Source organism: Balaenoptera borealis (genome assembly GCF_965194805.1).
Source record: "Balaenoptera borealis genome assembly, chromosome: 3".
Classification (NCBI taxonomy): Eukaryota; Metazoa; Chordata; class Mammalia; order Artiodactyla; family Balaenopteridae; genus Balaenoptera; species Balaenoptera borealis.
The window spans coordinates 147,789,170-147,814,250 of NC_138866.1; the positions used below are offsets into that span (position 1 = coordinate 147,789,170).

Here is a 25,081-nt window from a genome sequence, read left to right on the forward strand (position 1 = left end):
AGAACCCTTACTATGTTGTCAAGTACTCTTTGAAGCACTTACTGCATATATTAAGTCGTTCAGTAATAACAAAAACTCCAGGAGGTAGAATAGGTCATTTCCCTCATTTGACAAAAGGAAACTGAGGCACTTTAAATAACAGCTGGATAGTCACATAGCTAGTACGTGCAGGAGCCGGCTTCCGAACTCAGGTAATCTGATACAGTCTGTGTCCTTAACCATTTCCCTTTGCTGCGGTATTGTGAAGCTACAACTGTAAGGTAAAGGGGTGCTGGGCACGTGGCACACAGTAGATACTAAGAATACACGCAGCCTGGCTCATGATTGTGGAAAGCCATAGAAAAAGTACAGAATTTTGGTTATCCCTCGGGAGGGAAATGGGGGTAGTGCCAGAAATCTGGGAAGTGACTGTACTGTGCCAGGCATCTTGGTAGGCACTGGAGTACAGGAACAAGAACATACTGGGTGCTAGGCCGGTTCTGCCACCGACGCCCTGGGACAGCCTGGGAAAGCTCGCCCCCGCCCCCGGGCCTCTGCTTCCCCTTCTGAGGATCTATGTGCGTCTGTGCTCTCCTCCCATGCTGCTCGCCAGACGAGAGGACTCAGCGGGCCTAGCCGAACCGGGGTGGGCAAAGGGAGGCACCGGAGAGGCCTTCCTCTCCGGCCCCGGGCCGCGTGGCCAGGAGCGAGTCTGGGACAGGCGGACGGGCCCGTAAGTCAGCGTGCGCCAGCACTCACCTCTTCCACAGTCTCGAAGCGGGCGGAACCACTATCCAAACTCCCCGCGCCGCAACCGCGCCCCGACGCCGCGCGCCAGCTCACTTCACGCCGGAAGTCGGCAGATTCCGATTGGCTGCGTCCTGAAGAAGCCGACCAATACCGTCGCCCCGTGGCACCTTTCCCCGCCCCCGTGGGCTGCTGGGACGAGGTCCCCGTAAGGGTCTGAGAAGGAAGGGCACGTATTCCCAAAGCCCAATCAGAGCCTGGAATGCAAGGTCAGATGACTACGGTTGAACCCAGGGCTTCCCGGGCTGCTGGGCTGCTTTGTTTTCAGTATGTTACGTGGTGTCGGTAAAGACTTAAGTAAAGCACGTACCTGGAACCGGACCGTGGCGGGATTGAAAACCCCGGAGTTTAAGCGAGCCTGAGATTTACTAGTTCCCACAGACCAGGCCAAGGCTCTACACCCCGATCTCTTTGGTTCTGACCGTCTGTCTCTGAGGCTTTGGCTGTCTGTCCTCTCCACCCTCCTGGTAACGCTGGCCTCTGCCCCACCCATTCTCTTCTAAATGAGCAACTGGAAATTGTCATTGACGGAGAAAGGGGTATCAAACTCAGATGCCTCTAGGGACGTGTGCAGTACCTGAGGTTCCAGCTGATTGTTCCCACGAGGGACTGTGGGCCCTGTGATGCCAGATCTTTCTTTTCTTCCTTCACTTATTTCTCTTTTAAGAAAAACTTAAAATCTGCTTCTGCCCTGTTTTGTGTGTGATATCTGCCTTTTTTTAAAATGTTACAAAAACAAAACCGCACGGTGCAGCCAAACAAAACGCATCGCTGTTAAATTACTCTCTGTAGGAAAAAGCAAAAGCAGAGTAAGTTAAGCAGACTTTTAATAGCAAAAAAGGCCACATAGGAAGCAGGATAGGGACAAAGCCCAGGTGTGAATAATTTACCAAAAGAATAAAGCCGCTAACATTTGGACTCAAAGGGTACACAAGCTATAAGAATGCTGACCCATGTTATGGAGGCACCTAGGATGGCAGATTTGCACACACACAATGAAAGGTATGGAGCCCAAAAGAATCAGATATTCCAGAAGGGTGTGCTAGACAGCACCTTGTTTTTTCACTGGACACTCAGTAATGTTTTTTAGATCATTTCAAAGTTTTTCACAGTTTTCCTCTACATTACACAGTAATAAAAGAGAATGAGGGCTTCCCTGGTGGCGCAGTGGTTGAGAATCTGCCTGCCAATGCAGGGGACACGGGTTCGAGCCCTGGTCTGGGAAGATCCCACATGCCGCGGAGCAACTAGGCCCGTGAGCCACAATTACTGAGCCTGCGCGTCTGGAGCCTGTGCTCCGCAACAAGAGAGGCCGCGATAGTGAGAGGCCCGCGCACCGCGATGAAGAGTGGCCCCCGCTTGCCGCAACTAGAGAAAGCCCTCGCACAGAAACGAAGACCCAACACAGCCAAAAATAAATGAATAAATAAATAAAAAATTAAAAAAAAAAAAAAAAGAGAATGAACTACTGGTACACAAACAGATGAAGCTCACAGATACTATGTTCAGGGTAAGGAAAGGCAGACAAAAAAGAGTATATACTGTATGATACCAGGTTACTCTGGGGGTAGAGATAGACTAGATAGACTTAGTAAGGTAAGGCTTTCAGAAGGTGTCCTGATACCTGCGAGATAAATAACAGGTATGATTTGAAGGCAAAGGCCATGAAACTGGTAAGACTAAGTAAGGTACTTTTGAGAAACTGTCAGGAAAAGGGGAAATAGAAATGGTACACGAGAGGAAACAGACAATAGACCTCAAGTTTGGACTTCACTTTGAAGGTAAATGGCAATTGTTGGATTTAGGGGCAAGTGGGATAGGGAGAGTCTTGTGTACTAATCTTAAGTAAAATCAATGATTTTACATATACTATATATATATGCCATATATATATGTATCTCCACCACCCAAATCAAGTTATATACCATTTCCAGCACCCCATAAGATTCTCTTGTGGAGCTTCCTTTGTGGAGTCTACCTCTGCCCCCAGAGTAAGCTGGTATCATACAGTATATACTCTTTTTTGTCTGCCTTTTTTTACCCTGAACATAGTATCTGTGTGCTTCATCTGTTTGTGTACCAGTAGTTCATTCTCTTTTATTACTGTGTAATGTAGAGGAAAACTGTGAAAAACTTTAAAATGGTCTAAAAAACATTACTGAGTATCCAGTGAAAAACAAGGTGCTGTCTAGCACACCCTTCTGGGATATCTGATTCTATGAGGGCTCCATACCTTTCATTGTCTTTGAGGTAAAGAATAACACTGTTAGTTTTTTAAAAGACCTATTCTTGTGTATAGAAATGCAACTTGTGTTCAAGGGGATGTATTTTATTATTGCACTGTGGGTTTGATCAGTTCTGCCAGGTTTTGCATCTATTTGTAAAGCATTTCGTTATTCCTCATTTGAATATATATGTGCGTGCAGTACTTTGAATTTTCCTCTGAACTCTGTAATATCTTTCTGGGTCTCTCATTAATTAATGACTTAAATAAAACCTTTGACACATTCATTTTATATCTGTGTGAGTCATGATTATACTAGATTTTTAAAATTATTCTTTAACAAGATTATGCAATTTTATGAACACACCACAGTTTATTAATCCATTCATCTACTGATGGGCATTTGAGTTTTTTCCCTTTGCCTATTATAAAGCCACTATGGACATTTTTGTATAGGTCTTTTTGTGAATATATGCATTAATTTTTCTTGGGTAAGTATCTAGGAATGGGATTTCTGGGTCATAGGGTAACTGATAAAAATGGACTTGTTTTCAAAGTGATTGTACCGTTTTACACTCCTACCAACACTGTATGAGTTTCTTATTTTCTGCATCCTTGCCAACACTTGGAATTGTCAATCTTTTCCATTTTAGCTATCTGTAGATACTCTATGGTATCTCATTGTGGTTTAATTTACCATAGGTTTTTATGAGGGAAGGGACTGAACAGAAAGCTCTTTCTGGCTATTATGTAGAGAATGATATTTGTACACCAAAGCTCATAGCAGCATTATTCACAATAGTCAAAATGTGGAAAGAAACCAAGTGCAGATGAGTGGATAAACAAATGTGGTATATACATGCAATGGAATATTATTTGGTCTTAAAAAGGAATGAAATATATGCCACAACATGAATTAACTTTGAAGACATTATGCTAAATGAAATAAGCCAGTCACAAAAAGACAAATATTTTATGATTCTACTTATATGAGGTAACTAGAATTCAGAGAGAGAATACAGAATAATGGTTACTAGGATTTGGGGGTGAGGGGGTGTCATAAGGAGTTACTGTTTAATAGGTAGTGTTTCTGTTTGGGGTGATGAAAAAGTTCTTGAGATGGATAGTGATGATGGTTGCATAACAATGCGAATGTAATTAATGCCACTGAACCATACATTTAGAAATGGTTAAAATGGTAAAATTTATATCACATACACTTTAACGCACACACACAGATGCACATACATGCACAAACCTGGTGTCCCAGTTCTGAGAACTCAGCAGTGGCAGCTCCTGTCTCAACTGTAACTGCAGAATTTTAATTTAGGCAAGTGACTGAGTGACAGCATGGAGAAAAGTGATGCCATTGAAAGAAGAATTTATTACTTGTGTTTCCCAAGAAGAGGAGGCACACCACATGTGGCCACATGGCGAAGCATCAGGTTTGGTCAGGAGGCAGAAATGAGCAAGGGGAAAGCCAAAGTCAGAGCCTTTACTGGGGTTTCTGCAGGAAAGGCAAGCTATAGCAGGGAAAATAGCTTAGGATCGGCTAGTTTAAATAATTCTTTTGAACTGTGGGGCACAGGAACTGTTCCTGGATGTCTGGTACCTGGCCTTGGGTTGATTTAGGGCAGGGGAAATATTGACATGTTGTGTGGGATTAGATAAAGGAGGTGGCTGTGGATATGAACTCGAGATTGGTTGGAGAGTTTGTAATATGACTTACATGCTCACAAAAGCAGGATTGCAGGGGAGATGTAAACAGCTTTGGTTATTAATTTGGCCCTGTGGTTAATAGATGTCAAAAGGCTAAATACAGAATCTAAGAAAACACAAAACAATTGGCCCTGTGGTTATCTGGCATCACTTTAAGAAACTTTGGGGTGATTACAAGGAGACTTTTAGGGAGTAAGGCATAGGATGTCCTAAGCGATATAGGAAACATTTTATTATGAAAGTAAAAAGGAGGAACACAGGTAGAAGTATAAGGAGTGCTTCTAGGTCAGTCCACAACTGACTGGAAAAACTGGTTTTCCATTTATATGGCATTAGACAAGAAAATAGATCTGAAATATCAGGAGTCTCTAATAATATTTTGGTGGAGTTGTACAGTATGTTAAAAGTATGAGTGACAATAACATCTTGGTGTATTTCTTGGGTCAGGCAATTATGTTGTGGGAGTGTATGAGCTGATAATTTAGCAAAGTATATGTAAAGATTAGTGGTATTGTGTGTAACCAAGGGGAAGGAGAGGTCATGTTCCAGATGCAGAGCACAAGTAGGAGACAGCACTGGGGAGTGAGTGGTCCTCTCCCCAAGGAGTCAACGGGTTGACTGACATGAGGCAGGTGCCTTCTGGGGAAAGTAATAATCTCTAATAATTTTTAGAATGGCACAGATAGTAATAATCTCCACCAAATTTCCCTTTAGGCATGGGAGTTTAGGGATGTATGTTTTGGCAGAGAGCAAGGGATATACCAGAGTCACAGCCTAAGCAGACAGCAAGCTCAGAAACAGAATATCTAATATCAAAGGAAGAAAAGCAAAACTGTCCTGTGTCCAATTTTTACCTTAGGAGAGGCCATCCATGGGCATCACTGGGGTGGAGGTTTCAGTGTCCAGGTGAAGTCATCTCTGGCACAGGAGGGCAAATCATTTCCAAAGGTGAGGTCTTCAGTTGGGGTGACGGCATCTCCAGTGGTGAACTCCTGGGCCAGGGCAATGTCATCTGGGATATGGGACTTGGGTATCCTTTTTAAGTGGGCATCCACTCAGGTTAGTGTGGATCTTAGCATTTGCCACACTTGGTTGAAACAATGGAGCTTGGAGAATTTGGCCCATGGATTGTAAATGAATGAAAGTGACCCAACTTTCTGTAATCAACAGAAAGTGTACAGCTGCACTTGTTTGTTTAGCTTTGTTTATGGTGGAAGTTTAGGTTCAGCTGGGTCCCATATCAGGCAAGCAGCTGCCTGGCCCATGGGACAATCTATAGTTAATGGGTCTCAGCAGAGTATGAGCCTAGATCTGGCCTCCAGCCCTTATGGAATGGAGACAGGATTGAAAATTTGCAGATAGGTTAAAGGCCAGGGGCAACATAGAGACACATTTAGAGGTTTATTTCCTGGGCTGGAATCTTGAGTTATTTTAAGAGACCATTAGTTCTCTCAGTTAAACTGGCTATTTAGGTCCTATTAAGGACATGCAGTTCTATTGAATGCCTTGTCCAAGAGCCAAGCATTGTGTATTTTGAAAAGTGAAATGTGTGTCTTGGTTACTACCAGTAACGTCTGTAACCCCAAAGGGAATAAGGAGGGTCCTGACAAGGCCTTGTATTGCAGCCTCAATACATGTAGAGACATGTGTGATTTTGATTTATATTTTGGGTACCTATGAGGTAAGAGATTCCCAGAGTCTTTTACCTTGGAAGGGACAGTTTTTACGTAATAGCCAAATAGTTTATAATAAATGTGAAGGTGGGACCATTTGTTGGCCAGAGCATCCAGTGTGAAGATGACTGCCTAAAGTTTGGCCAACTGTGTTGACCTTTGGGTCCCATCCTTCATCAGGCACATCCAGGTTAAGGGATGGAAAGCAGCAATATTCCATGGAGCTCCATCACATATGATGGTTAGCAGTGCCATTCGCATCGTCTACAAACTCGCATTGCTGTTCACTCAGTTAATGCCAATGGGCTTCTCAGGGAGCCAAGGGGTCTCAGAGTGGGGAGACTTCCTTCAGCACAATGGCATCTGGCAAGGGACTGAAGACAGGGGAAGACACCCCCAACCCCCTGCAGGAGGAATATGCCAGACGGCCCACGTTTGGTTCCATCCTGTCTTAGGGAGGACTCTAGCTGTGCTGAGCTTGTGGGATGCAGTGTCCATGACCCAAAGCATAATAGGTAGCTGCGTACAGAGGGTCATTGTCTTGGGGGTCTGTGAGAGCCTCTAGTTCCAGGAGAGCCCAGTATGTAGCCTGCTATTTGTTGTTTTAATAGTGTACAGCATGAGGCTAAGACGGGTAGTTTCTTGCATCGCAAACTCTCGGGCAACTTATGGCCATCAAAAGTGGTGTAGATACAGATGGACCTATTTGCAAAGCAGAAATAGAGACACAGACGTAGAGAACAAACGTATGGACACCAAGGGAGGAAGCAGGGGTGGGATGAATTGGGAGGCTGGCATTGACATATATATATACAACTACGTATAAAATAGATAACTAATGAGAACCTAATGTATAGCACAGGGAACTCTACTCATTGCTCTGTAGTGACCTAAATGGGAAGGAAATCCAAAAAAGATGTGATATATGTATACATAGAGCTGATTCACTTTGCTGTACAGTAGAAACTACCACAGCAAAGTTTACAGCATCGTAAAGCAAATATACTCCAGTTAAAAAAAAAAAAAAGTGGTGTAGAGACACCAGGAGACATGAGAAGAGGTTGCCAAAGACTACAGTGAAGGAGTTTCTGAAGGCACTAATGGAAGTGTCTGCTGATTTGGAAGTAAAATTTGTAAATACACTGCCACCAGACGCAAAGAGGACTAAAAAATGTTGCACTTGTATGTCCATAAACAGTGTGTTAAATGAGTCTCATTGAAGGAGGATGTCATCAATATAATGCCATACCTGTGCTCCTGGAGAAAGGTGAACACAGTGAAGATCGTGTTGCAAAGATTGTATGTGGTGGCAAAACTGCTGAGGTACCCCATGCCTGGAAAAGGTATCTTGTGTCCTTTCAGAAGTGAAGGCAAACTGCAGCTGAAAGGCTGTTGAAACAGGCATGCAAGAGAATGCTTTTAACCAAATTTATAAGAGCAAAATATTTATTAGCTGGATAGAGTCTGTAATTTTAATAGTATCGGATATTGGGTATGGGGGCCCTCATGGCTGGGAACAGAGCATTAATGTTGTAGTAATCCACCATGAGGCACCTGTTATGGACTGAGCGTTTGTGTCCTCCCCAGATTTACATGTTGAAGCCACAACCGTCAATATGACTGTACTTGGAGATAGGGCCTTTATGAAGGTAACTAAGGTTAAATGAGGGCATAAGGGTGGGCCCCTAATCCAAAAGGACTGGTGACTTTAGAAGAAAAGGAAGAGAGAAATACCTCTTCCTCTGTCAACCATGTGCAGTCACGGCAAGAAGGCTGCTATCTACAAGCCAGAAAGAGAGGCCTCACCAGAAATTGAATCAGCCAGCACCTTAACCCTTGACTTCCCAGCCTCTAGAATTTTTTTTTTTTAATTTATTTATTTTTGGCTGGGTTGGGTCTTTGTTGCTGCACATGGGCTTTCTCTAGCTGCAGCGAGCAGGGGCTACTTTTTGTTGTGGTACATGGGCTTCTCATTGTGGTGGCTTCTCTTGTTGCAGAGCACGGGCTCTAGGCACACAGGCTTCAGTAGTTGTGGCACACGGGCTCAGTAGTAGTGACTCACAGGCTCTAGAGCGCAGGCTCAGTAGTTGTGGTGCATGGGCTTAGTTGCTCCATGGCATGTGGTATCATCCTGGACCAGGGCTCAAACCCGTGTCCCCTGCATTGGCACCAGCCTCTACAATTTTGAGAAAATAATTTTCTGTTGTCTAAGTCACCCAGTCTGTGGTATTTTGTCTTGACAACCCAAGCTAACTAGTACAGCATCCTTTATTTTTTCCCAGCAGAACAGGCAAAGTCGGGCTATCAAACGGAAAAGCAGTGGGAACAATCACATATTTATTAATTAGGTTTTATATAATAATTTTTAATCCTTGAAGGCCCTCTTTTAACTTACAATGGGCCATATTAACTATTTTAACTAAGGGGTCTGTGGAGTCCCATTGTATCAAGCCAATGTGCAATGGCCAAAGATTTAATTTTAATTCAGTATTCATTGTGTTAGAGTGTGTGTCCCCAATGCGAGATATTTTTAGAGCAATAGGTATTATGACTATGGGAAACTTGGGTAAGGCTGTAGTTAAAGGCTATTTTTTTCTCTATTTTATGTTTAGTCCCTTTTCTAAGATTATAGGGGGTACAATGTTGAAATTTAGTGGGATTCCCCAGGTATAATTTGAGCCCCAGTATTGATTAAGTCTATAAAGTTTTCTCAGTTCATACCTTTTAGCAAATGCTAAAGTTAATTTAGAACCAAGGTTGCAGATGCACAAAAGCCAATCAGCACCCTTTTTTATCTTTTTGTGATAAATTCTTTTAATATATACATTTTTATATATAAATTTTGGATTTCCAATTGAGTCAAATTAAAGACCTGTTTTAATTTAGTTAGATATCATATATACATATATATCTATTATGTATTAGTTAAAATATTATATATATATATATATACAAAAATTTTTTAGTAATCTTTAATTTTCTCCTCCTGTTGTCTAGGGTTTTGTTTTCTTTTCTCTATTCCCTGCTCACCCTTTTTTCTCCTGTTTTAGGCTTTTAGCTCCCTGAAGCCAGTGGGTTTTAGTTTCTGCTTTAAGGGGAAAGAGGGAGGGAAAGGGCCCAGTGCCCCTAGACAGCAGCCTCCTCTGTCCCCTTCTCAACATCCCCCACTTTTTTCCCCTCTTAAACAAAATCTTTTAGAACAGCTGAACAGCTGTATCTTTAGGTGGATAAAGTCCCACTCGCCACGCTTTTCTTTGTCTCCTGTCTCTGACCATTTCCCCCACTTTTTTTGAGTGTTTACCTGATAAACTCCTGGTTTGAATAATTCCAGCAGGATTTGGGGTGTAGGGGTGTCCCTAGATGTCTAGGGTACCTGGCCCTGGGTTGACTCAGGGAAGGGGAAATATTGACATGGTGTGGGGGATTACATAAAGGAGGTAGTTGTGGGAATGGATCCGGGATTGGTTGGAGGATTTGTTATACAACTTTACCTGCTCGCAAAAGCAGGATCCCAGGGCAGATGTAAAGAACTTTGGCTGTTAGTTTGGCCCTGTGGTTAATAGACATTAAATAGACAAATACAGAATCTAAGAAAACAGAGCAGCCCCTCTTCACCTTGCGGCATTTTCCAATTGGCCAGTGCTAGGAGCCATGTGTGGCCTCAGCTATACACGTGTTAGGCATAAAATAGCAGCTTCCAGGCATGAAAGAGCCAAAAAAACAAAAACAACAAAAGAGCACCTTTTGCAGTAGACATCTGCTGCTTTCAGCTGTGAAGGACCTTCCACTCATAGCACCTTGATATCCCTTTGGAGAACCACCCTGCTTCCCAACTCCTGGTCCATGTGACTCACACCATTGTCGGACTGACTTCTCTCAGCCTAGGGATCCAGAGGTGGTCATGTGACTTGGGCCTGGCCAATCAGCACCACCCTCCCAGCCTGGCCTCAGTGATTGGTTCAGAGATGGGTCTGTGATTCCAGCTAGTCCAATGGTAGCTCTCCCTAAGACTTTTGCTAGGGTTCACTGGGAACATGGCCGGTACGCCTTATTTGGTGGGGTTATCAAACTGTCAGGATGTCATCCTGAAGCTGGGACTGGGAGGGAAGCACCATGTGGAAGAGGGGTGGATGCTAGCCTGAGAGTGAAGCCACCACAGAGGAGAGTGCAGGCAAGACTGGGAAAGAAGCTGGGTTGTGATATGATTGTCTGAGGCCCTGGATACTGCAGTGCTATCAGCCATGGACTTTTCAGTTACACGAGCTGACAAATTCCCTTTCATGTTTGAAAAAAAAAAATTGCAAAGTGTAAAATAGTAGGCATAGGGCTTCCCTGGTGGTGCAGTGGTTGAGAATCCGCCTGCCAATGCAGGGGACACGGGTTCGAGCCCTGGTCTGGGAAGATCCCACATGCCGCGGAGCAACTGGGCCCGTGAGCCACAACTACTGAGCCTGCGCGTCTGGAGCCTGTGCTCCGCAACAGGAGAGGCCGCGATGGTGGGAGGCCCGCGCACCGCGATGAAGAGTGGCCCCCGCTCGCCGCAACTAGAGAAAGCCCTCGCACAGAAACGAAGACCCAACACAGCCAAAAATAAATAAATAAATAAATTAATTAATTAAAAAAAAAAAAAAGAATTTAGGTGGACCAATTAAAAAAAATAGTAGGCATATTATACTACTGTTTGTGTAGAAAAGGAGGGGGAAATTGTGTTTATATGTATCTGCTTGTGTATGCATTTGAACTTTTCTGATAAGTAAGAAACTAATAATCATGGATACCTGTTGGGGAATGGAAACCGGTGGATGGGGGAAGAAGTCATGGGAATGACTTCACTATATATCCTCTTATATCTTTTTACATTTGCACATTTGGGATTGTTACCTATTCACAGTATTAATTACATAATTTAAAAATTATTTATTTATTTATTTATTTTTGGCTACATTGGGTCTTTGTTGCTGCGTGCGGGCTTTCTCTAGTTGCTGCGAGTGGGGGCTACTCTTCGTTGCAGTGCATGGACTGGACTTCTCATCGCAGTGGCTTCTCTTGTTGCGAAGCACGGGCTCTAGGCACATGAGCTTCAGTAGTTGTGGCACGTGGGCTTAGTTGCTCCCCAGCATGTGGGATCTTCCTGGACCAGGACTCGAACCCATGTCCCCTGCATTGGCAGGCAGATTCTTAACCACTGCGCCACCAGGGAAGTCCCACATAATTTTAAAAATACAAAACACTAGAGGTTGCAATGGTATTTTATAAGCCTTAGTAAGAAAAAATCCTATTATACCAAATACATTAAATTTTCAAAGTATGTAAGATAAGTATATTTACACTCCTAACCACTCAGGAGCAAAGTAAACAGAACACAGTCAAGAGACCAGGTAGATGGGAAAAGATCTCAATTAAATTTAAAGTTATGCATAGTCTGTCTTTTGTTATGTTTGCTAAGAAGATGCAAGAAGTTTTCTGAGATATCCAGTGTTAACTACAAAGTTCTTTCTAGAATATTCAATGTAATCCATAAAGAACTTCTGCTTCTGGGTAGGATGTAGTCAGTATCAGTAGGTCTTCATTTGTGCTGCAACAATTGGGGGAAAAAAGGGATAAATTACAAAAACCATATTTTAAAGAACATCAGAGAGCAGTGGGAGCAGAGAAGGAAGAGCTCATTCAAGGTGAGCTGAGATTGTTGGTCATTTTTTCCTTGGGTCATTTGTGAAGTCTGGGCATAGGCTGAAGATTGAGCTTAGTTTACAGAAACTGTTGAGGCCACTCAAGCTGCCATTATAGACTAGAATCTAGATGCGAGGCTCATTTTTCCTATGGGATACTTGCTAAGTGCTGGGGTAGACTGAGGGGTGGTGATGGAGGGGGGTAGGGCCTGTCTGGGGGCCTGGGCTGGAAAGGCAGCACAAGATCTACATCTTTTGGTGTTTGGAGGATGGAGTCTCACTGGGGAGAAGGGCCTGCAAAAACACAAGATAGATCTCACTCTCAAGATAACTAAAAACAGAGGTGTACTGAGTCCAATTAAAGCTGCAACTCACCTCAACTCAGCTCAATTCCTGATTGGATTGAGGCATCATCCCTTTAAGATATATGTCTAACAGAGGATAAGTAAACCCTCTAGGGGAAAATATGACTAACCTCAACATCTGTGATTCTTTTATACACAATATTTGGCATATGATAAAAAATTACAAGTCATAGAAAAAGCAGGTATGGTAGCCTGAACAATATCCTCCCAAAGATGTGTCTGTCCTAATTCCTGGAACCTGTGAATGTAGTGACTTTGCAGATGTGATTAAGGATCTGAGATGGAGAGAGTATCCTGGCTTATCCAGGTGGGCCCAATAAAATCACAAGGGTCCTTATGAGAGGGAGGCAGGAAGGTCAGAGTTAGTAGTAGATGTAAGGATGGAAATGAGAGGTAGGAGTTATGTGAAGAAGGGGTCACAAGCTAAAGAATGCCGGTGGCCTTTAGAGCTGAAAAAGACAAGGAAAAGGATTCTTCCCTACAGCTTTCAGAAGGAACCCACTCTGCTGACACCTTGACTTTAGCCCAGTGAGACTGATTTTGGACTTCTGACCTCCAGAACTGTAAGATAATAAATCAGTGTTGTCTGAGACCCTAAATTTGTGGTAATTTATTATAGCAGTAGTAGGAAACTAATACAACAGGACAATGTGACTGATAATCAAGAGAAAAAAATGAGACAATAGAAGCAGACCCATACCTGATTTGGATGTCAAGGACTTTAAAATAACCATTTAAGGGAATGTAAACTGGTGCAGCCACTATGGAAAACAGTATGGAAGTTTCTCCAAAAACTAAAAATAGAGTTGCCATATGATTCTGCAATCACTCTCTTGGGCATATATCCAGGAAAAATATATAATTCAAAAATATATATGTACCCTGATGTTAATTGCAGCACTATTTACAATAGCCAAGACATGGAAGCAACCTAAATGCCCATTGACAGATGAATGGATAAAGAAGATGTGGTACATATATACAATGGAATATTACTCAGCCATAAAAAAGAATGAAATGATGCGATTTGCAGAAACATGGATGGACCTGGAGATTATCATACTAAGTGAAGTAAGTCAGAAAGACAAATACCATATGATATCACTTATATGTGGAACGTAAAATATGACACAAATGAACTTTTATTGAATAGAAACAGGCTCACAGACATAGAGAGCAAACATGTGGTTGTCATGAGTGAGGGGAGGGTAGGAGACAGATGGATTGGGAGTTTGGGGTTAGCAGATGCAAACTATTATATAGAATGGATAAACATCAAGATCCTACTGTGTACCACAGGGAACTATATTCAATATCCTGTGATAAACCATGATGGAAGAGAATATGAAAAAGAATGTATATATATATGTATAACAGAATCACTTTGCTGTACAGTAGAAATTAACACATAAGTCAACTATACTTCAATAAAATAAAATTTAAAAATAAAATAACCATTTAACAGTACTAGGAACAATGAACAAATGGTGACAAAATGTGGAATTTCAACAGAGAATTAGCCAAATGAACATTCTAGGATGAACAGATAGAATATCTGAAAGGAAGCATTCAGATGGGCTGAGCAGCAGACTAGACACAGCAGAGGCAAGAGATTCGTAAACTTGAAGATGGGCCAATAGAAAATACCCAAACTAAAGTACAGAAAGGTAAAGGAATAGAAAGAACAATGTTAACTACAAAGTTTTTGTTTGATGTCTCCCCAGAATACAATATTTAGCCAAGAAGATTATTCATTTCATCTTAGAATGTTTGTTGTAGCAGATATAAGGGAATTTGTTTATTTAAATTGTAAGTAAGCTCACTTTGTAAATCATATTGCTGATGCTCCTATTAGACTCTTGGATCTAGTTTTCTCCCACGGATTGCAAGAAATACAAAGTAAAGCTTCTAGTGGGTTTGAATCTAAAAACCACAATCATTGTCTAACTCTGAAATTCAGCTTCCACATTTGTAAAATGGAGGTAATAATATATATCTCATAGCTCTAGTATGAGGATTAAGTGACAGAAGGCCCTTAGCATAATAATGCCTGGCACAGAGTAAATGTACATTTTTATTATCATTTTTTCCTCAGGCAGGTACATCTGTATGTCAGAAGAATCATCAGAGGGAGTATGAGGTAATGGACTTTCATTCAATGAGATGAGCTTAAATGAGATAATGGATGTAAAGCTCTCCATAAAGAGATATAATGGTGCCCTTTACTATTATAGCAGGAATCTCAGTTTACTAACTCAGGTGTACCATAAATAGTATTTTATTTTTATATAATAATTTATTTTTTGAGCTCGCAATCTGCTAGAGTGGCAGCAAGTTAATCTCGGTAATTTGAGGTTTCTTTCCTTTCTGCTGGATGGCGTCTAAGTTCTAGGGGCTCACATTGTGCAAGGTATGGGTTGGATCTTTCCTCATCAGTCACAGAGGAGTACCTTGTTCCTGCACCTACTTCAGGTCAGTGGACTCTGTCCTCAACTTCCATTCCCAGTTTGGGGGCCATGGGAATCTTTCTGCTGCTTCATTGCCAAACAAGGGCATGGAAATCTTGGACAGGCTGGGACATGGCTTGCCTGGACACCCTAGACAGTAGTGCCATCTCTACGATCATGTTCCCAGGGATGCTGCCCAGGAAGCAGGGCCCCAGGCCGTTCTTTCTTGAACCCACTTCATCACTGCTATTAGAAATCAATCTTTCATTTCTCTGTCTCCTTGCTTAAGGGGCTTTTATCCAGTCTCCTCAGAGAACGCTACCTTCTTAATAGGCTTAGGTTTTTGGAATTATATTTTGGAACTATTGTTTTTCTACTTTCATCACCACTTCATCTCTCCTCTGAACCAATAAACACAAAACTGGCTTAGGGGCTTCCCTTCCCTGGTGGCGCAGTGGCTGAGAATCTGCCTGCCAATGCAGGGGACACGGGTTCGAGCCCTGGTCTGGGAAGATCCCACATGCCGCGGAGCAACTAAGCCCGTGTGCCACAACTACTGAGCCTGCGCGTCTGGAGCCTGTGCTCCGCAACAAGAGAGGCCGCGATAGTGAGAGGCCCGCGCACTGCGATGAAGAGTGGCCCCCACTCGCCGCAACTAGAGAAAGCCCTCGCACAGAAACGAAGACCTGACACAGCCAAAAAATAAATAAATAAATTTAAAAAAAAAAAAAAAAAACTGGCTTAAGTGGATGAAGAGGAGGGGAAGGGAGGATAACAGAAAGAAATAAAAGTATATCAGGTAAGGAAGGGGTCCAGCTATGATATAATCCTTGGGACCAGATTGGCCTTCTTGCCATAAACAACCATAAAACTGGACAAAAAAATGTGAGCAACCATTCTCAGGCATTGGATAATAGGCAGTACATGACAGTGATCCTTGAGAGAAGGGGAACTCATGAGATGTGCCCCAAATTATTTTGGCTTTCTGCCGGGGAACAGTTTTCCAACCATAGCACAGCAAGCTGGAGTTCTAGCAGAGTAGGGCTGACTTGCTGTGTGGAAGAGGCAGAGATCAGAGCTCAGGGCTGCTGAAGCAGCTGCAATCTACAGGTCATGGCACTGGAGAGGATGCAGCTGCATGTGTGGGAGGCAAAAATCTATGTGGGAGGTCCCCTTGTGAATCTTTGGCTCAGGGCCGGGATGCACATGTATAGGGGAAGACCACCCAAGGCTTTCCACAGAGAGGCTGCTACAGAGTTGAGGGTAAAATAGATACCAGAAGTCAAGCAGATAACAGAATCTAGAGCCTCTACAATGTATCATCCACAATGTCCATTAAACAATCTAAAATTCCTACATATGTAAAAACAACAACAACAACAAGGAAATGTAACCCATAGTAAAAACAACCACAACAAAGTGTCAAGAGTCAATAGAAACTGACCTCAAGATGGTCCAGATCTTGGATTTAGCAAAGACTTTATGGAAATTATTATAAATATGTTCAAAAATCTAAAAGAATATGTGTTCAAAGAATTAAAAGAAAATATGGCCATAATGAGTAAAGTAATGGGAAATGAAGCCCAAAAGTACGCAGCGGGTAAGGGGATCTAGGGATTTTTCAAACTGCTTTTGCCCAATCCTCATTATTTTATACACTCTTTTACTCCCAACTCCAGAGATACCTGGTTCTGTCAGTGGTTGTGCCTTTTTAAGATTCTGTGGTATAAACTGGGATGGTTTTCACTTTTGCCCACTACTGGCTCAGGAAATGTCTCTTCTTGGATCTGCTAAAAGTCAACATTCCTCTTCTGCTGTCTGGCTTCCAAAATTTTGTTAGTGCTGTCTCCTCTGTTCTCTCATTTTTGTAGATTTATTGTAGTTTTTAAAAAATCACTTTACTATGGTTTTAGTAGGCGTTTTAGAGGGAATGAATCTAGATGTGCATGTGTAATCCGCATTTTCAGCCCAGAACTCCTGTACTAATTCTTAAAAGTGATTTAAATAACATAACATTTCCTGGAAACTGTTCTCATCCAATATATTAACAGACTTCTGTTGGCCTCCTCACTAAAAGGCCCAAATGAGATTTCTTAATCTCCCTTTCTTCGTGTGCCCTCAAGGGCCACAAAGCCTCTAAAATAAATTACAATTATGCCTGTCGCAAGCCCATTAGTTGGACATGATTACAATTATGCCTGTCGCAAGCCCATTAGTTGGACATGACAAATCAGTAAAAAAGAGATACTCATTTTCTTCTATGGAAGTAGGTTTCCTCAAGGGACCTGGGCTCACCACAATCTCACAAATGCATACCTTCTTGGACATGTCTGGCTTTTGCCGACAGTAAATATTAAATTATACCTCAAATATAAAACCTCTACTGCATCTAATTCAAGCTAACCCCATTAAATGATTATCTAGGTCTTAAAATCTAAAAGGCTTTTTCTTCCCTTAAACAAGTCCTGTCAGCCCCAACATTAGGTACCCTTGCTTCTAGTAAGCACGTCACTCTTTTTTGCCATTAAAAAGCAATATTTACCTTTGCTGTACAAAGACTAATGGAGACAACTCCCCATTGCCTATTATAATTCTCTTTGCAGTTGGTAGCACCAGATGTGCCTCCAGCCTGTGTTCTGTGGCTAGGACATCTATCTCATTTGAGCCTTCTTCTGTTTTTGTCTTGGCTGCCCTCTGAATGGGGAGTGGGCTGCTCCTCTTCAGGTATAGCACTCTTTCTAAAAGCCAAAATACAATTCCTATCTACAGTCCAAGTATATTAGTATTAAATTTTACTCATCTTGGATGGTCATATTACCCTTACACATTGTCCCCAGGTAAACCCAGCATCTTCACTTTCAACTCCAACATACTAAAAACCTCTTATCTGTCTTCCCGTTTTTGCACACACCCTTGTTTGCCTTCATACAACCTTTCTCCAACTCTTTTTGTTAACAGAATCTTGATTTCTTGCAGATGTCTATACACATCTCTCCTCCCCTAGAAGCTGACGCTGTCCCTGGTTCAGGGGCAAATCTTGATTAACTGGGTACCATTCCCCTGAGCTGAGATTGGTCCAGTATGGATACAGTTCTGCCAGTGAGGCATGGGGAAAAATCTCCTGGGGAAGCTTCTGAGAAAAGATTCCTCATTCCCCAAAATAGACCCCCCCACAGAGTCTTTCTCTTTTGCTGATCACATTGGGCCTGAGTGTGGCTCCTGGAGCTGCAGCCAACTTCTTGTGACTGTGACAGAATCTAGCCTGAGGAGGGCAGATGAGAAAGACGGAGGGACTTTGGGTCCTCCATGACATCTCTGAATACACCAACCATGGAGCTGCCCCACCTCAGGATATCTTGTTAAATAAAATACTCTTAATTTTTTAAAGACAAATTGAAGTTGTGTACTAGATTTTTTTCCATTTTGCCCTCCAGATTCACTCTCCACACCTCTCTGTGAACCAGGAGGTTGGATTTGGTCAATGACATGCATCAGCAGTAGATCAAAGGGTGGGAGTAGAGAGCCAGGTCATGGTTCAATAGTGGCTGCATCCTTTTACCAAGGCCATATTTCTGAGGTTCTAATAGCCACTCCTTCCCTTTGCCCTCTCAAGCATGGGGGTAGCTTTCCTCTGTTGCCAGTTAGTTCCATGAACCCTGCCCATACTTTTGTAAATAATCCCTCCATTAACCTCTCTGAAATGTCCCCTCTTTTTTCCCTTCCAGTTTCATTGAGATATAATTGACATATGGCACTGTATAACTTTAAAGTGTACAGGATAGTGGTTTGATTTACATACATCATGAAGTGATTAGCACAATAAGTTTAGGGAACGTCCATCCTCTCATATAGGTACAAAATTAAAGAAATTAAAAAAATTTTTTTCCCCTGTGATGAGAACACATAGAATTTACTCCCTTAACAACTTTCATAGATAACATACAGCAGTGTTCATTATATTTCTTGTGTTGTACATTACATCCCTAGTACTTATTTATCTTTTAACTGAAAGTTTGGACCTTTTGACTGCCTTCATTTTCTCTCCCCCCACACCTTGCCTCTCGTAACCACAAATCTGATCCCTTTTTCTATGAGTTTGTTTGTTTTTGAAATATAATTGACCTACAACACTGTGTTAGCTCCTGGTACACAACATAGTGATTCAATATGAAATGTCCCCTTTTGAGTGTGCCATCTCTTTTCTGTCAAAACCCTGACTGATACATTGGGTTTTCAACTGATGGGGTTCCTCTCCACTTGACTGAACCTGTATTGGTCTCAGACATCTTACTGTCGTCTTTTACACAGATGGACCTGTTCATTGGTTTCAGTGTTTGTGAGGTAAAGTAATATTCCTCTTTGGTGTCTGACATCTGCATAGGTGATGAATTGATTGCTTTCTTCAAAACACATACCCTTCAAATAGATCTGCCAATATTTGTATTGGTTCCAGGTGACTTTTGGGTTGTTCATATTTATGGCCAACTGGAAAACAGTGAAGTGAAATAAGTCTCCAAACGTCTTTAGATTAATGACTTTTCATGTCTTATAACTATCTTCTAAAGAAGCCTCATGAGATACTCCAGCTAAAAATGCTTTGGCTACTGCAATCATTTTCTCTCTTCCCAAGCCATGGCTTTATTTTCCTCACCCATCAACTAGGCTCCTCTGACAACTTTAACCTTCTTGCATGTTGCTCTGCTCCAAAACCAGGCCCCAAATTTAGGGGGAAATCTGTACTGGCCAAATGGTCTTCAGCCAGATTACCTTAGGTATTCCCCAGATGGCCACTTGAGGGCGCCCAAGGATCTTCTTCACTTTACTCACATGATGGGTGGGATGGCTCATGTGAATTAAGCTGGGTATGATAAAGGAAGTCCGATAAAAGTTATCGATGTGTTCCAACATGTTCCATTGTGGGTCATAGTACTGTCATGCCGGCCACTTTTTAAGCATATAATGGGAGGGCACAATCCACAACAGGATTATTTTGTTTAATTTCATCCAGATGAAGAAATACTGATCACATAAATAGAAATGTATGTTCACAAGATATATAGAAATATCACCAAATGCAAAATATAATATACTACCATCATCAAAGAGCTGTGAAAAGTTTTCACACTCAGATTTGAAATACCGCTACACTTTAATATAATGGGACACACACTTTATAGGTCAAACTGGAAGTCTCTCAGAAACAGCAAGAATTTCACTGTTGACTTTCACTGTAGATTCATCAAGGGGGTAAAATGACAAAATAGAATTTTGAAAACTAAGTTGGCCAAGATATATGCAGAAATATGAATCAAATGGCCTAGATCTTGCCCTTAGTTCTTGCAAGTATAAGAGACAAGGCTTTCTCATCTTGAAATATTAATAGGTTGGCCCATGAAATTTCCCACTATGCTCCCAGAGGCACTGACTTAAAAGAAATCGTGTATTAACTGACATTCTACTAAAGTAGTACAAAGCACTTTTTTTTAAGTATGTCAAGGCCTTCCCTTCATAACTGTCCTACCAAAGCAAATGCTGTTGATGGTTCACCTATATCCCCTTTGATCCCTCTGATTCGGATTCAAATTCTTATATATTTTTTTTCCCACACACCAAGAAATTCTCCCACACCAGCTGTGTGTCCTATAATTCAACTCAATTTTGATACTACCTACCTGGACATAGATAACCACAGGTTAAGGTTTAATCTTACAAGACTGCTCCCCACCCCAGATGCCAATCACAATTTCAGGTTGTCACCTGGGTTTCTGCCCAACCGTGATAGATTGGCGGTTCCTATGACCCCCTCCTTGGATGTCATTAATTTGCTAGAGCAGCTCACAGAACACAGAAACATTTTACTTAGTAGATTACCAGTTTATTATAAAAGGGTATAACTCAGGAACAGCCAGATAGAAGAGGTGCACAGGGCAAAATATGTGGGAAGGGTGCAGAGCTTCCATGCCCTCTCTGAGCACCTCTCTCTCCAAATTTCAAGATGTTCAACCAACCCAGACGCTCTCCAAACCCTGTACTTTGGGGGTTTTATGGAGGCTTCATTACCTAGGCATGATTGATTAAATTATTAACGACTGGTGATTGAACTCAATCTCCAGTCCCTCTACCCTCCTTGGCGGTCAGGGTGTGGGACTGAAAGTTCCAACCCTCTAATGACATGGTTTGTTCCCCTGGCAATCAGCACATCCTTAGGTGACCCAGCAGCTTCCCAAGTCACCTTATTAACATAACTTTATTTTTTTACTATTATTTTTTATAAATTTATTTATTTATTTATTTTTGGCTGCGTTGGGTTTTCATTGCTGTGCATGGGCTTTCTCTAGTTGGGGAGAGCGGGGGCTACTCTTCGTTGTGGCGTGTGGGCTTCTCATTGTGGTGGCTTATTTTTGTTGCAGATCACAGGCTCTAGGCACGTGGACTTCAATAGTTGTGGCTCGTGGGCTCTAGAGCACAGGCTCATTAGCTATGGTGCACGGACTTTGTTGCTCTGAGGCATGTGGGATCTTCCCAGACCAGGGCTCGAACCCGTGTCCCCTGCATTGGCAGGTGGATTCTTAACCACTGCGCCACCAGGGAAGTCCCATTAACATATCTTTAAAAGACACCTTTATTGCTTTCATCACATAGGAAATCCCAAGGATTTTAGGAGCTCTATGCCAGGGTCAGGGACAAAGACCAAATATATATTTCTCATTATAAATCACAATAACACAATCCCTTTCGCCATTTCTGTTTTGTCATCCTCCAGCTTCTGTGCCCTGGGTTTCCAGTGGTTTATAACTGTGACTTTGTTCAGAGGCTCTCCCTTGGGCTGCTGGGGCTACTTTGCACACCAGCACGCAAAGGGAACTGGAATTGCCTGGGAGTTTGTGTGCCCCTCCTCCCTGGATCTGTGGCTGCTGACTGGTTCAGGAGTATGGAAGCCCAGGTCCCTTGTTTAAGGAGGGATGAACTACAAGGTGTAATTTACCCTTCAGAACTCCCCTCTGGATCAGGCTGAGGTTGGGGCTTGGCCAACATCATACTCTTCCTGGCTTCTTACCTTTTTATATTTCTTTTCCCCATTCCTTTCCTTATTTTTCCCTGGAGCACTTCCTTAATAAATCATTTGCACATGATTCCTGTTTCAACATGTGCTTTTAGGAACCCAACTTAAGAAAGCAACCATCCCTGATAAACCATGCTGCCATGTAAGGCAGGGATACATGTCAAAGTTTACCAGCAAAAAAAGTCACGGAAACGTTGCTAAAAGGCTTTGAATTCATTACTGCAAGAAGAATTCTGCTTCAGCTAGGCAGGGAGGGGAGTGTAGAGGCAGAGTAATGGTTCTTACAGCTTTGCTCCTGACAAAGATACAGGAACTGCCTGGGAAATGCTCTCTGCAGCCATTTGTGCTTTGGGAGGAGCAGTCACAGGGGCTGTTGGTTGTGACTGTCCTTCCTGATTCCTATGGAATGGTCCTGGGTCTCTGTTTTAACTTCCTATTCAGTAAAAGATCTGCAACCCCAAAACAAAGATATTTTGCCCATCCAAACAGGTTTTTAAAAACCCAGTGTCTCCTGAACTATTGGCCATTCATAATAACTATAATTTTCTCACTCATCATCTCACCAGAAAGAGAAAACAATGCTTTTCTTTGACTGACATACCAACATACTAAGGACTTGTGCATCTTTTCTTGTTGGTTCCCCACAGTTCCTCCTGGAAGCCATGACATGAAATATAGACATTTGCAGATAAGCAAAAACTGAGAGTATTCATCCTTAGCAGACTTGTACTACAAGTACTAAAGGTTGTTCATCAGGCTAAAGGGCAAGGATATCAGATAGAAACTTGGATCTACAAGTAGGAATGAAAAGCATCGTACATGGGTAACAATGAAAGATGATTTTTTCTTATAATTCCTTTAAAAGACAACTATTTAAAGCAATAATAATAATAATTTATTATAGAGTTTAAAACATGTGAAAGTAAAATATATGACTATAATAGCACAAGGACAGGGAGGGTAATAGAATTATTCTCTTTTTAGGTAATGAATTTTACGGGAATTGGTATAAATTAATTATAAGCAGAATGTAATGAATTAAGAATGTATATTGTAATCCCCTAGAGCTAAACTGATAATATTATACAAAAAGGTGGAGGGGCTTCCCTGGTGGCTCAGTGGTTGAGAATCTGCCTGCCAATGCAGGGCACACGGGTTCGAGCCCTGGTCTGGGAAGATCCCACATGCCGCGGAGCAACTAGGCCCGTGAGCCACAATTACTGAGCCTGCACGTCTGGAGCCTGTCCTCCGCAACAAGAGAGGCCGCGATAATGAGAGGCCCGCGCACCGCGATGAAGAGTGGCCCCCACTTGCCACAACTAGAGAAAGCCCTTGCACAGAAACGAAGACCCAACACAGCCATAAATAAATAAATAAAATTAAAACTTTAAAAAAAAAAAAAAGGTGGAGCTAAAAAGGAAATAGAGGAAATAAAATAAACTACTAAAAATATCTGATTAATTAAAGACAGAAAAAAAAAGAAGAACAAAAAACAGGTAGGACAAATATAAAACAAATAGCAAGATGGTAGATTTAAACCAAATCATGTAAACAATTACATTATATGTAAATGAACTAAACACTTCAACTAAAAGGCAGAGATTATCAAATTGGATAAAAATGACCCAAATCTCTGCTGTCTTAAGAGATACTCTTTAAGCATATGGACACTGATAAAGCAAAAGTAAAAGGATGGAAAAATACATATATTTTTATATATATAAAATATATATAAAATAAAATATATAAAATAAAAATACATATATATGTGTATATATGCATATATATGCATATATGCATATATATATTATATATGCATATATATGCATATATATGCATATATAATACAGGTAATAAGATGAAATATAAACAAAAATAAGAACACACAGAAAACTGGTGGGGTCATGTTAATATCAGACAAAGTAGGCTTCAAGATGTGGCATACTACTAGACATAAAGAGAGAAAAAATGTCATATTGATTAAAGGGTCAGTCCATCAAGAAGATTTAACAATCCTAAATACATGTACTTAGTAACTATGTTAATTTGCTAGCACTGCCGTAGCAAAGTACCTCAGATTGGGTGGCTTAAACAACAAAATTTATTTTCTCACAGTTCTGGAGGCTGGGTGTGTGATATTCTAGTGTTGGCAGTGTTGGTTCCCTCTGAGGGCTGTCTTCCCTGTGTCTCCACATTGTCTTCCTTCTGTCCATGTCTGTGTCTAGAACACTATGCCCAATAACTGCAGAACACAGATGTTTCTTTTCAAGGACACATGGAACATTCCCCAAGATAGACCATATGCTGGACCATAACATAAATAAATATTAAAGGACTGACATCTTATGGAGTATATTCTAAAAGAAATCTAGAAAAACCCCAAGTATTGTATTTGGAAATTAAACAACACACTACTAAACAACTCATGAGTCAAAGAAAATATCATAAGGGAAATTTTAAGATATCTTAAACTGAAAGATAATGATAGCTCAACATCTCAAAATATATGGGTTGTAGGTAAAGCTATGTCTAGAGGGAAATTTATAGCTTTAAATGCTTATAGTACAGAAGAAGAAAAGTTTTGAACAATAATCTAACTTTCCACCTTAAGTAGCTAGAAAAAGAAGAACAAATTAAATCCAAAGTAACAGGAAGAGATTGACATATACACACTACTATATGTATAAAATAGATAACTAATACAGACCTACTGTATGGCACAGGAAACTCTACTCAGTACTCTATAATGGCCTATATGGGAAAAGAATCTAAAAAAGAGTGGATAAAAAAATACATAAATAAAAAAGAGTGGATATATGCATATGTATAACTGATTCACTTCGTTACATACCTGAAACTAACACAACATTGTAAATCAACTAAACTCCAATAAAAAGAAAAAGAAAAAGAAAAAAGAAAAAAACAAAGTAACAGGAAGAAAAGAAATAATAAAAACAAGAGCAGAAATCAGTGAAAGAGAAAGCCAACAAAAAATAGAGAAAACCTAAAGTTGGTTCTTTGAAAAGATTAATAAAACCGATAAAATTGGCAAGACTTAGAAATAAAGAGAATGAGAGGGAAAATAAAAGTGAGACCAGGGTAAGGGCTATATGGTGGTTCCTTAACACTGTTCTT

General features: G+C 41.3%; 1 protein-coding gene and 1 long non-coding RNA gene across 3 annotated transcripts in view; both read right to left on the minus strand.

Annotated features, from left to right (window-relative positions):
- BLM (BLM RecQ like helicase) overlaps window positions 1–4,817 on the minus strand; it is a 103,557-nt gene extending 98,740 nt beyond the window's left edge. For both annotated transcript variants that reach the window (XM_082388254.1, XM_082388259.1), the window contains exon 1: window positions 739–4,817. The gene's annotated coding sequence lies outside the window, so the exon portion shown is untranslated. The remainder of the gene's footprint in view (window positions 1–738) is intronic.
- An 11,911-nt stretch (window positions 4,818–16,728) lies between these two features.
- Window positions 16,729–23,642, minus strand: LOC309626984. The gene is made up of 2 exons (XR_014243481.1): window positions 17,082–23,642; window positions 16,729–17,041 (listed from the first exon to the last, which is right to left on the minus strand). It is a non-coding gene; the product is annotated as an uncharacterized lncRNA (long non-coding RNA).
- Window positions 23,643–25,081: the final 1,439 nt, after the last annotated feature.